Source organism: Chenopodium album, chromosome 5 (genome assembly GCF_948465745.1).
Source record: "Chenopodium album chromosome 5, dcCheAlbu1.1, whole genome shotgun sequence".
NCBI lineage: Eukaryota > Viridiplantae > Streptophyta > Magnoliopsida > Caryophyllales > Amaranthaceae > Chenopodium > Chenopodium album.
Window position 1 is genome coordinate 16,632,989 of NC_137838.1, and position 14,655 is coordinate 16,647,643.

The following is a 14,655-nucleotide window of genomic DNA, read 5'->3' on the forward strand; positions in this document are numbered from 1 at the left end:
TACCAGTGATGAGCGTGCTGCATGATCCGGCTTCAAAACACTTGGACCATAATACAAGGGCAGTTGACCCCAGTAGTGTTTAATGTTTATACACAAGTGGCAGAAATTTTGTTTAAACAAGCATCATTATCATTTTTCATTACAATGCAGAAGGCCATTGCTTAATTAATACTAGTATGAGTCGTCAACTACTTAATATTTGTCATTACAAGTCATCAACTACGGAGAGCTTCAATTAGTACAATTCATAATTTTTTATACTCGAGAACTTCAACAGCGAAACTTTCCCAACTTCTCTTAAAAAAAAATATCATGCAAAACTAGCACCAGGCAGCCTTATCATCTGTTCACCTTGCATCGATTTCCGAACCCCAATCGCATCATTCCACCTCCCAACATCGGCATAAAGGTTGGACAGCAGGACCCTGCTTGCCCCATGAGAGGTATCTAAGTCCCTTAAACTCTTAGCTGCTCTCTCTCCAACCTCCACATTACCATGTGTTCTACAGGCTGCCAACAAAGTACCCCATATGACCACATCTGCCTGCATTGGCATGCTCTCTACAATTGCCTCGGCTTCTTGCAATTTCCCTGCTCTGCCTAGGAGATCCACCATACAACCATAATGCTTAATATTTGGATCAATCTTATAGACATTTTTTATGCTCTCAAAATATTTTTCTCCTGCTTCCACTAATCCAGCATGACAACACGCTGTCAGAACTCCAATAAAAGTTATCGCGTTGGGTTGAATACCTGTTTTTTCTAAGTCTTCAAATATTCTCAATGACAAGGTAACATGTCCATGCATTGCCAATCCACATATTATTGCATTCCATGGAGAGACTGAAGTGATTTTGGGTCGTAAAGGATTGAAAACATCCAATGCGTTGCTGATGCTCCCACATTTTGCATAAACATCAATAAGCGCTGCAATTAAATTGTCATTGAGAGGGATAGAATTATTTCTGATAAACTCGTGTGCCCACTTTGCTTCTTTCAATGCACCAGCAGATGCAATGGCAGAAAGAACACTCACCATAGTGATCTCATTTGGCTGGACACCAACTGCCACCATTCCTCGGAACAATTCTAAAGCCATACTAGCCTGTCCACTTTGCGAATAACCAGAAATCATAGAGCTCCAGGAGAAGATATCTCTTTCAGGCATCCTGTCAAAGAATTCTCGGGCCTTCTGAATCATTCCATTTCTTACAAACCCTGATATAAGGGCATTCCAGGATGCAAGATGGGATTGACAAGCTTCCTCAAATTGTAAGCAAGCAAGATTAATTTTCCCACAAGCTGAGTAGAAGTGAATAATTGTAGATTGAATAAAATCATAACAGTTGAACCCAGCTTTTACTACTGTGGAATGCAGTTGCTGACCTTCACCAATTGCCACTACTCGCCCACATCCTGAAACTAAATCCACAATCATAACATCGTTGGGCCTTAATCCTGCACTTAGCATTGAACGATACAGTGTCAAAGCTTCAACTAGCCTATCTACTTGTATATATGCATCAACAATTGTGCCCCATGAAACCAGATCCCTTTCAGGAATCTTATCAAATAAATCCCTGGCTACATCAACAAACTTTGCCTTAGAATATCCATTCAACATCACATTCCAGGAAACTATATTCTTTTCCGGCATTTCATCAAACAAGCGCCTAGCATCCTCTAAACTAGATTTAACACAATATAAATGCAGCAAATTAGTAGAAACAAGAACAAAGTCTTTGAGTCCTACCTTTGTAGTCAATGCTTGGAGAGCTCTACCATCCGAAATCCTACCAACACGAGTATACGATGAGATGACACTAGCCATAGTTACCTCATTTGGAGCAACTCCTGCAACTCTCATACCCTTAAAAATTGAGATTGCTTGACTCCATCTATCACTCTGAGCCAAACCCATTATCATGGTAGTGTAAGCAACACCCCCTCTTTCAGGCATTATATCAAACAGTTGGAGGGCATCACCCAACATACCGGATTTCACATAAGCACCAAGCATAATATTACATGAAATTGAATCCAATCGTGAACACGAATAGAATAACTTTTTAGCAACACCAATCTGATTACATTTAACATACATACTAATTATACTGTTCTGAATAAAAATATTGGAATCAAGACCTGATTTTATTATTAAGGAATGAATTTGCTGACCTTGAAAAATTGACTGGAGGGAAGAACAAGATTTCAGAGCAGAAACCAATTCAAGTTCATGGTCAATACATTCTTTGTTTGAATTTTGGTTTCCACTTTGAATGTTGATTGAATTGAAGAAATTTGCGGGATGGGTTTTCGATTCTGATAAAAATTGAGGGGATTTCGACGAAAAATGAGATACCCATATCAAATTGGAAGAAGAAAGAGAAGAAAATGGTGGTAAAAATTGAAGAAATGATTTGGGTTTTAATGGTAGGTACATGAGATGTGATCATAGAAGAGATGTTAATGTTTGTCTTTTGGAGGGAAAATAATCAACTTTTACTCTGTGTTTTTTCTTTGTATGAAAGAGAGGAAGTATGTACCACTACCTGGTATGGGATATGCCCAACCCATACCATAATAAAAAATTAATTTTTTCAATTTTTTTAAAGCTAAAAAGAAAAAAAATAAGTAAAAGTGACAGGAGGGGGTAAAAGGCTGAAACCCGCTAAATTTAATCCAACTCGCGCGAAAGGTATTACGAAGGCCGGAAAACCGCTTAAACTATATCCAAGAAAAACAGAGTAGATCTGGCTCCGCAACCTGTCAACTGTATGAAGAAGAGATCGTCCTTCAAGAGGTGTAGCTCAGCTCTCCCTTAATTGTTGTCTTCTCTATCAGGGGAATTGTTCTTCTCAATTTTAGGGTTTATTTTTGTTAATTGAAACATTATGAGTGAATTGGTTGGGCTATAATTACTCCTTTTGAGTAGTATAAGTGGATTTTCGTATCAGTAGGTTTTGGTAGTGTTGTTTTCAATTTCTTCGTAGTTTTTTGAAGTATCTATGTAATTTGTGTTGGAGCTATGTTTTAATCTCTAAATTATTTTTTTTTTTGCACAATTATTTAATTATTTTGTAAATAATATACTGCAATATGGGGAGTATATGATAGAAGTTGTTGGATCTTAGTAGGCCAATTTTATGAGCTGTTGAACTTTCGGTGAACTTGTTAAGGCCATTATAAATTTCCTTGAATTTGGAGGTGGGCTTAATTTCTGAATTGAATTTAGTATAATTCCTTAGTTCTAAATTGACATTAATACATGATTTGGAGTTGGTATATTTGCTTTGTTTGATATGGTCCTTGACTCACAAACTTGTATTGTAGCGACATGGCTTTAGTTGATGGTGATTTCAACCATTCGGAGCATGGTTTGGAGGAGGGCTTTTGTACTCCTCTTCGATGTGTGGTTGAGACTCAAGAAGGACAGATTCACGAGGTATAATTAGTTTTGTGCCTCTATGTTTTTTATGTTCTAACATGTCAAAGTTGTTTTGTGGGCATTGTTAATACATGTACATCATTTTTAAATCAAGTGAATTGGAGTACAGAAATTATATATGTGAATTGGAGTACAGAACAGAAATTATATATAGGAAGCAAAAATAATGCATGACACAAAACAGTAAGCTAATGGGTAATCATCCGAAACTACAAAGGTGTAAGGCCAACGGTTTGCCTCAACATTCAACTGCAATAAATTTTTAAAACACATTACTACTTTTCTGACAAAGTTGTTCAGTTCCTAAAAATCAGAAATTTGCTTGATTATAACTTGAATACCTGCTGTTTACCATCATGACTTGAACTTTAGAAATATTGAACTTTGAAAGCTTATATTATTTGTGTTTGTTTCTTTTTTATGTGAAGGAAACTTCATAATAGATTGTTCACATACATTGTTCACATAGCAATCTTTCCTGTTTGGATGTGAGAAACAGAGTTCATACAATAGGACAACAATAAAGAAACCCAATATATCAAAATAGGATGTTTTTTAGAAAGCCATGTAAGTGTGAACTTAAATAGAAGCTTAATACACCACTTGCTCCACAAAGTATTCAATGAAGGTTGAAGACACCTCAGATAATTTTGTCATTTTGTTTCAATTAAATCATCTTCACTTAACTGAAGTTTACACCTAGGGTTTATGGGGATCCATAAATAATACGAAGGGGTAATTTATTGTTGTTGATTATCAATGCTTGATTAATTTCCTATGTATTGATTTAATGCTATGCAACTAGATTTGCGCAGATATTTTATGTATGAGTTTAGCAATATTAATTCGAGATTCGAGAGATGAGAATTGATATTTAGGCTTATGTTGACTCAAATGAACAATACAAGAGGGGGGTGAATTGTATTGTAGAGGAACTAGGGTAATTTTTGCAGGATTTATAAAGGAACTCAAACAAAAACTAAAAGTGCAAAGAGAGATTTTACGTGGAAAACTTTTTGGCCCTAATCAAGAAGAAAAACCACGACCACAAGGGATTTTAAACTCAACTCTTAATAATAATAGGGCAAACAACCTATTACAAATTAAGACTCTAAACTTAAGTTCCTCAACGAACTCAAACTCCCTTCAACTAATCCCTCAATCAATTGATCTCTCTCACTCCCTCTTTCTCCTTGCTTGACTCAAAACAATAAACACTCTTAGAGTTTCCCCAAACTCTATCCCAATACAACTCAAGATTAAACTCTAAATTATTAAGTACAAAGACACTCAAGGACTTAAGTCGATTATGACTCTTTTGAAAGCTAAAAGATTGTAATGCTCAAGTGTGTTCTTTTCAACAGAAAACCGAAACTATTTATAGAAGAATTTAGGAAGTTAAAATAGTCGTTGCCTTAATCACCACTCAACCACAACTCCCTTAAAACTAGGATGTGCAAGGAGTGGATCTTGGGCAGCAAGTAAAACGAAATACTAGGAAGTGGTTTTACTGCTTCCTCAATTTTCTCAAAAACACTTTTGACAAAGTAACCATACGATGATATAAAGATTTTCCAAAACTGATTTTCCAAAAAGATAGGCATGATCAAAACAGAAAATCTTTTCAAAAAAGATATTTTAACTTAAAAATATATTTTTGAAAATCAACAAGTTAAAATATGGAAAATAAAATCTTTATCAAAAATAAAATAAAATCCACTTAAATACTAATTTATCATTGTACTTAACATAAGTATAAGAAGCCTAAAATAAAGATAAAATACATTAGACTCCGTGAAACTCTAAGAATCTTCGACTCTGGAGCTTTAGTTCCTCACTAAAGGAACACGACTTGTGATTGACTTCTTTATCCTTCCATAGCTGACTTAGACCTTGTTCCATGCTCCCTTCTTACTCCAGACTTTCATAGCATAAACCTGTCATTAATCAAAGCTAAAAACGAAAGTTAAGCTTATATGGGTTTGCTTAGGTTCCTTGAGTCATCATCAAAACTTAAGGTCAACAATATTCCCCCTTTTTTATGAATGACAAACCTAAGCAAACTCAGTAAAATAAAGAAGTGACAATCAGTTAAAAACAACAAAAACAAAACTAACGTTAGAAAATAAATGAACTAGAAATTTTCAAGGAACTGATGTACCTCAATATTCAGATGGATGGAGAGCTTGTCAACAATTGAGTTTGTCTTTCTTTTCCCCCTTTTGGCTTTCATCAAAATTAATGCACATATATATCTAAACACAGCACCATAGTAATGGTTTGTGTCCAAAGCATAGAACAAAGCACATATAGGCAGAAATAGTATGCAAATAGTCATAAAGCAAGCAAGCATCATCCATATAAACAAACTGATGTTCCTCCAGAACATCAAAACAAAAGAAAATACCCTGTTTAATTGTTTACAGACTAAAAGAAGCAAAATAAAACGAGTTCAAACCAGACCAAGTTCAAAGATATAAAGTTTCATAGGTGAGACAAAAAGAAAAGAAGATTAGGATTCAGGGGCTGAGGGCTGGTGCTCTTCTTCTGCATCATCAACTGGCACTTCTTCAATGACCAGATCCTCTAGCTTCTTCAACAAATCAGCTTGTCCTTGAGAAAGAGTTGAGGTGCTTTGCTGCATAGCTGTAGTTAACTCCTTGGAAGCTTGTACCAGATCTCGTACCACCTTCTCTAGAGCTTCAATTCTCAAAACCAGGGCAGGCTGAGCATCAAGAAGTAGCTTGACAGAGTCTTTGAGAGATTTCAATTCTAAGGTGGAACTGACAGAACTGAATCCAGCAAACCCCAGACCTTCACCAACTGGAGCAGAACGGATCACAGTTTCTTGCTCAAATATCCCATTTTCCCCTTGAACAAAAGCTCTCACTTCACTAATGCCCTTCTCTTCACTGAGATCAACCACAACAGTGGACTTATCTTTATCCTTCCCTTTTGGCCTAAACGCCAATCTGGTACTCTTTCTCTTCCCAACACTTGAAGTATTTTTCTTATTAGACATCACTAACACCTTTTTGCCTTCCTTTTCTCCTTCTCCCTCACTCTCTTCTTCCTCCAACCACCTATCCAACTCTTCATCTTCTATTTTCTTCACAATACTTTCATCCTGTTTTGGCTTAGGAAGAGATTTTGAAAGGAATTGGGTAACTCCATCAACAACAATTACATTTATGGCTCAAGGGTTTTGGGTTGGACATAGTGGTTTGTTTTAAGCTTGAGGCTTTCATAGTTTGTCATGGAGATGCCACGGCTTTCAAGGAGGGTATTAATCAGATTGGCATACCCAACCTTCAGATGGTTGGAAAGACAGTGAGTGAGGTGTTGGATCATCAAAGATGTAAAATTTATCTGAATTTTGTTTTCAAGGCAATACATAAGCCTAACATCAAGGTGATTAGCCTCATGTCTATGCTGGGTTCTTGGGATGATAGCTAGATGAACAAAGATGAATAACAACTTTTGAATAGGTGAAAACAAATTATGGTTGGTTCGAACTTTGGAAGCTTTACCCCCAATTGATTCAACAATTTTCTCAATAGATACACCATCAACACTCAATTCAGTTTCTCCTTTAAAATACTCATCAAACCCCTCATTAGGAGTTCCAAACACAACACACAAATAATGAGCATCAAAACTAATTTTCTTATTTTTAACTTTGCTAGTACACACACCATTCACATTCCTAAAATTCGCACAAAATTACTTTAGGGGAGCATAAGCAATCACATTATCATAACATTCACTAAACAGCTTAATCCAATTTTGCGCTTCAAGAATATCAAGAAGTTCAGAGTACTTACTCAGCTCGCACCACTTTAGGTTTATACAAAACCCAGGAATGAATCGTTCAGAACTAGCTTCAAGCCTTTTGACAGCAGCTGACTTCGATTTTTCCCCCTGAATTGGTTCACCAAGTTCCTCATAGTCCAATTCTTCTTCAACCTCGTTTTTTCTCTTTTTCGAATCACAGCGAGCCATAGGTTTATTTTGGGGTTTTTCAATAGCGGCTTTGACTGAGGTTTCATTCTCTATGTCCATGGGTGATTCCTTTTGAGGTGAGGTTTGAATTTTGGGTGAGATTTCCATGGGAATTGGAGAAGAATCACTAAAGATGAAAGTGTATTTTACGGAGTGAGGTGGTGAGGTACAATGTTAGGGTTTGGTTTCATTATATAGTGGTGGAATTTTAAGAGGTAAATTAGGTCGGTGGAATAGTGTAGAAGGTGAATTGAATGGGTTAGGTGTCGATTGATGAAGGATAGCAATAATACTTCTCACTTGGTCAGATTTAACTTTTACTAAATATGATTTGACAAGGAAGAGTCTAGAAGCAATGCTTGATCAGAAACTTTGAAATGAACGCAAAGAGTCACGAGTATTTAATCAACAATTTTGAAGGATGAATTTGAAATTTTAAAGATAAACATTTTAGAAATAATTCAAAATCAAAATAAAGAGATAAGATTTTTAAATAGATAAAATTAATTAACTGACTAGCTAATTAATTCACAAAGAGATAGAGAAAAATCTTATAGAATATTTCGGAGGAACTTGGAACAAATCAACATAGTTTGTTATAACATAGACATGCCCAATGCAATTTGATTTCTTCACATACAGTCACAATCCCATATGCAATGCCATACATTCTAATGCTCAGGACTATGTTTTCACATATTCAGTTTATGTAAGACATACATTGCATATATAATTGACTTATACCTTTGGGGGGGGGGACTTGAGGTCTTCTTAACTCAATTGTATCATACCAAGTTCCATACACATCTTTTCAAATTTATCCCTGCTTAAAGGCTTTGTAAGAATGTCAGCAATTTGATTTTCAGTATCACAAAAATCCAACTTAATTAAGCCTTTTTCCACATTATCCTTAAGAAAATGATGCCTTATGTGAATATGCTTCACACGAGAATGATGAACTGGATCTTTTGAAAAGCATATGGCACTTGTATTATCACAATAAATAGGAATGCAATTATACTTCATACCATAATCTCTTAATTGTTGTTTTATCAAAAGAACTTGAGAACAACAAGCTGCAGCAGCCACATACTCAGCTTCAGTAGTTGATAAGGCCACTGTATTTTGTTTCTTGGAGCCCCAAGAAACTAGACATGGTCCAAGGAACTGGACCATTCCTGAAGTACTTTTTCTGTTCACCAAATCTCCTGCATAGTCAGCATCTGCTAAACCTTTTAAATCAAAAGTATCACTTCTAGGATAGAAGAGACAGAGATTGTCAGTTCCTTTGAGGTATCTAGAATCCTCTTAACTGTTGTAAGGTGAGACTCTTTAGGATTTGATTGAAACCTAGCATACAAGCCAACACTAAAAGCAATATCTGGTTTACTAGCAGTTAAATAAAGAAGGGATCCGATCATACCTCTATACTTGGTTTGATCTACACTAGTTCCTTGTAGATCTTCATCCAATCTTGTGCCAGTTCCCATTGGAGTATGATTAGTTTTTGCTTGATCAAGGTTATATTTCTTCATAAGTTCCTCGACATATTTTTGTTGGTGAATTGCACTTCCTTTTTCAGTTTGTTTGATTTGAAGTCCAAGGAAAAGTTGAGTTCTCCCATCATACTCATCTCAAATTCACCACTCATTAAATCAGCAAAATACTTGCACAAGATTTCGTTAGTTGCTCCAAAAATAATATAATCAACATAAATTTGAATAGCTAATAAGTCAGTTCCTTTAGATTTCAAAAGCAAGGTTTAATTAATTTTTCCTCTTTTAAAAACATTTTGTAGAAGGAACTTGGAGAGCCTTTCATAACAGGCTCTTGGTGCCTGCTTCAGCCCATAAAGAGATTTATCAAGCTTGAAGACATGCTTCAGCCCATAAAGAGCCCATAAATCCAGGTGGCTATTCCACTAAAACATTTTCTTCAAGAAAACCATTTAAGAAAGTGTAGGCGTCGCTCGAAGTGCGCCTACGTTAAAAAGCATGTTGTGAATATGCTTGGCACTCATAGGAAGTGGGAATTGACATTACGATTAGGGACAAATAAAGTAGGGAGCCGCCAACAAGTTTTTAAGGAACTTGTAAACCGTTCACGGATCATAAAAGGCAACCACGATAAAGGGACAACGATAGGCAACAACGATTGACCCGTGAAGGTTACACCCCATTCATAATCCATGAGATTACTAACTCCATATGGTTCGGAACCACAAAAGGAGGATCGGGGATGATGGTACGAAGTGAGTCATGGATTCACATTCGCCCGTATTGGCCTCTACTCGATTCTTATAGTGAAAAGTGATTCCTGGATCTCAAAGGCATACAAAAAAAGATTCAATTTGCTCCAATCTATTATTAGGCTAAATCGGTTGAATATTAATGCAACATATTATTCTAAAATATTGGTGATCACTTGTTTTAATAACAAGATTAAAAAGGAACCTAAATCGATTGTCCAAATTATCTTATTAGTCGTGATTTTCAATTACATATTCCCTTTAAACATGCAATATGGTGATCAATATAAATAATAGAATCAATATAAAAACCAATTCAATCATAATTCTAACAACATAAAAAAAATCGTTAGAAAAATAACAATAATAAAAAGAGCGCGACCCTTACTTTGAATCTGTTTGTTTGCAACTACAAAATAATAAACGATTTAGTAACTTCAAGGAAATAATAAAACAACAATTAAATTAAATTAAATAAAATAAGGTTGATTTTGGGGCCAAACCCTCAAACGATTCTACCTTTCACGCCTTGGTTTAAGGACAGAACCTCGAGTAAAATATGGACTCCTTTGAGTGCTTGAAGAAGGAATTTTGAAGTGAGGAGGGTAGGCTAGTGTTTAGGTTAAGAGCATAGAAGAGAGAAAATAAGAATCATAGAATTCTGGTTGCCCCGTTCATCAGAAATGAGGGGGTATTTATAGGGAAATGTGCTGAGGGAGCACACGGAACCCTAAAATGATAAAAACCCTAAAAAAGTATCCCGTGACACGGTCAGACTGTACCGTGACACGGTTAGACTGTACCGTCAGACGGTACAAGTTCCCGTGACACGGTCAGTTTTGGAGTGACGCGGGAAATTTTCAGAAAACGGAACGGAAAACGCGTCAAGGGTTTACGCGGAAAAGACACGGAAATTTCCGTGTCACGGCAGACCTCCCGTGTCACGGGAAGTCCCACCGTCAGACGGGAAGAGTTCCCGTGACACAGTCATTTCCAGTCCATTTTTCCGTCTAAATTCATTTTTAACCCTAATTTCTTTCGTCTTTTTAAGTGTCGATTGATAATTTCGGGCTTTTTTCTGACTTTTATTATTCGGGCTAAAATAAGAAAATAATAAAATAAAAATAAATAAAATATTTGGGCCAAAAATAAATAATAAAATAATAAAATAAAAAGGTTTGGGCTTAAAATTAATTAACAAGCTTGGGCTAAAATTAAAACTATGCTTTTACCAAACACCAAGACTGATCCATGGACCTTTCAAAAATATGAATTTAATAAAATACGATTTTTTAAGCACTCTCGGGATTAAATACTAAACCCGACCAATAGCGGCGGTGAAAGGTTATTTATCATCGGGCTTGGTTTTGGGGAGACATTTTTAGGTGTCTACAGAAGCCCCCACTTTGACTGAGTTTGTAGAAACGTCAGTTTCGAAAACGATAGTCAAAGTAGTCGATAGGGACGGAGAATGATTTAAGACGTTCTGCGATCCTAAATCACTCTGTATACGCCGATACCTGCAGAAAAATGTTAATTCCACAGATAAAAGAGTAAAGGGATAGAATACATATCTGGCACCAGTGTATCGGTGACAAACGAGTTTGGTATTTTCCTATGCTTGAAGGAATCTACCGAGTGACATTGATTGAAACGCTTTCCATGCTTGAGGAAAGCCGACTGAAGAGTTTGGTACCTTTCTAAGCCTGAAGAAAGCTACCGGATAATACTTTCCATGCCTGAGGAAAGCCGACTTGGCGGTTTTCTATACTTGAAGAAAAATCCACCGGATAATACTTTCCATGCTTGAGGAAAGTCGAAAGATGATGAGATTGCAAGTCTCTGTGTATCGAGAACCTTGCGTCATGAAATGATGGTGGTCCGCTTGTCCCCGGACGTGGGCTGTAGATGGTCCGCTTGTCCCCGGACGTGGGCTGTAGATGGTCCGCTTGTCCCCGGACGTGTGCTGTCCCCGGACGTGAGCTGTAAATGGTCCGTTTGTCCCCGGACGTGGGCTGTAAATGGTACGTTTTTCCCCAGACGTGGGCTGTAGATAAGACCTGCAAAAATAAATTTGTCAATGGACTCGTATACACTGTGATTGACTTGACCACTAACTTGACCAAGTTTGACTTGATGTGACATGACATGTGTATGACTTGTGAGTGTGTGTGTGTGTGTGTGTGTGTAGACATAAGCAAACGAAGATGCAAAAGCAAAAATTTTCCGTCAATTTTTGTCATGAGTGGAGGGTACCGACTTTCTCCCGAAAAAGAAAGATGTGAAAACTGAACTTTTATTTTCGAACTTCCTTCGATGAAAACTTTGGAAAAAGTTTTTTTGAACTTCCCAAAAATAAAATAATGAAAAGGGAGAGAAGTTTTGAACTTCTTCCTTGAGCAAGACGAAATGATTCGTATGGATTGAATTGTTTGTCCTGAAAATAATGTATGCATGATGCATGTTCTTAGGCCAGGAGGCTAAGGACAATTACATCATGTGACACGATAGATGAATGAACTTAAGTCATAGAGCTAAGCATCATATATGGTGTAAAGAAGCGATTTTGAACGTCACTTAGGTCTGGAAGCTAAGCACGTATAACACGATAGATGAATGAACTTAAGTCATGGAGCTAAGCATCATATATGGTGTAAAGAAGCGATTTTGAACGTCACTTAGGTCTGGAAGCTAAGCACGTATAGTGATTATTGCATAATGAACGTTGCTTAGGTCAAGGAGCTAAGCACGATATGCTTTGTATGATTAAAAATCATTGATATATAAATGTTTCTTAGCACATTATGCGAAACAATGAACATTGCTTAGGTCAGGAAGCTAAGCAAGTATGCAATGTTTCTTCTACTGAATGTTGTCTTCAAATATGATGAAACATGCACAGTGTTGAAACAAGATTTCATGATAAAGGGCTCTTAAAGGGAAGGATGATTGATATGGATATGGATGTGTGAGTGAAGTGTGTGAATGTGATACTAAGGCTGGCTGCAAGGGTTATGGTGATGGAAATAGATGTGAGAAGAGTAAAAAATGATGACTCCTCCGGCTGGGTAAGCTAATGTGATTTGGGTTCAAGCCCCCAAGTCTAGCTCTAAATGGGTAGGGATAAGCATTGGATATTCTTTGACTCGATCATGCATGGATATGAATATGAATGTGGCCGCACCTCGATGTGAGGTTGCCTACGTATCCGTTAGGAATCAGGCCGAACTTAGCTCTATCCGAACTTTGCACAAGTGTATGTACACCTCAAAGAGGTCTTTCAAGGGTTGTAATGTGGTTAAGTTGATGGTTTAAGGAAGAAAGAGGTAAAAGGCTCAAGACCCGAGAGAAGTCCCCAAGATGTGTAATTGTGAATTTGAAAATTTTGAATTTTGCAAGTTTATTTTCAACACATTTTTTTTTTTGCTTTGAACTTTTTTTTTTTCCAATCTTTTGAATCAATGAAGGCAATCTCAGATCATGCGGTCCATCACTCACTTAGCATTCATGTTTCTCAATTTGAAAATTTTGAATTTTGCAAGTTTATTTTCAACACATTTTTTTTTGCTTTGAACTTTTTTTTTTTTCCAATCTTTTGAATCTATGTAGGCAATCTCAGATCATGCGGTCCATCACTCACTTAGCATTCATGTTTCTCAGGCACGGTACCGAGCACTTGATGAGAGACGCAATTTGAGACGTGTTCATATCAAAGACATTGGAACACTTGCCTTTAGACATTGTTTTATTTTTGCTTTGCTACTTTTTTTTTACTTGCTTTTTGAATGTTATACAATTACACATCTTCAAATCCCAGGGTTGAGTGAATGTGGGTTGAAGAAATGAAGGCCAAACGTTAGACGAGGCTCAAAATGGTTGATGAAGAACTGGATATGTGATTGAGTGGTTAATGGGGAATGACAGGGTTGCAAAGGTGCCTCAAATCATTGGTGTACCTTGTGTTTAGTTCGGCATTTTTTTATTTTTATTTTATTTTTATTTTTTTTGCTAATCACATGATCGAATGTAAGAAAGAGATGCTCATTTATGAAGAATGTAAGAAATGTGACACATAGACACATGGATAACGAGAACCTATGCTAGACTTATTGGGGGAGAGGGTCGAAACAAAAGAATAAAAAAAGCATGAAATCTTGCACGAAGGATCTGTGTGCCTTGTATTCATTACTTCTTGCCGCCTGGAGGGACAGGAAGTTTATTTGCATCCATCAAGTCTTGAATGGCGTCCTTCAAATTCCAACATTGCTCCGTAGTGTGGCCCCTTCCTTGATGGTACTTGCAATGGGCATTGGGATTCCATTTGGCGCTCCTTTCTTCAGGTTTTGGCTTTGGAAATGGTCCAATAGGCGTGATCAAGCCTTGACCGTAAAGGCGATCAAAGGCCGCATCATAAGTCATTCCTAAATGAGTGTAAGTTCTTTTCTTCTTGGGCAATGGAGCATCAAGAGCTAACACTTCATTGATATCAACTCGGCTTATATTGTTGGTAGTATTTTCGTGCTTAGAAGACGAAGAAGAAGGATGGTCGTTCTTCATGTTTTTCCAAGTGTTATTATTGTTACTACCAGCAGTCTTTATTAGCTCATCCTCGATATTGATGCCGATGTCGTATACAGCTTCGAAAGTGTTCAGTGGAAGAAATTTGAGATGTTCCCTATATTTATGAGTCAGATTTTGAATAAAGAGGCGAAACATCTCTCTTTCTTTGGGGGGATCTACCAAGAGTGAAGCTGTTTCCCTCCACCTGTTCAGGTAAGCGGTGAAGCCTTCATTCTCTTTCTGTTTGAGAATGGAGAGTTCACGTTCAGAAGTTTTAGTTTGAATGTTACACTTGTAACGATTCATGAAACTGTCGGTGACATCTTGCCAAGTCGCAGTACGCTTGGCATCTAGGGAATAGAATTATTGTTGGCAAGCATGTTCTAAGGAGAGA

The 14,655-nt window shown here is 36.9% G+C and overlaps 1 pseudogene; it reads right to left on the reverse strand.

The window, feature by feature from the left end:
* Positions 1-78: 78 nt before the first annotated feature.
* On the reverse strand, positions 79-2,493 carry LOC145630526 (pentatricopeptide repeat-containing protein At5g19020, mitochondrial pseudogene; annotated as a pseudogene).
* Between the last annotated feature and the right edge of the window lie 12,162 nt (positions 2,494-14,655).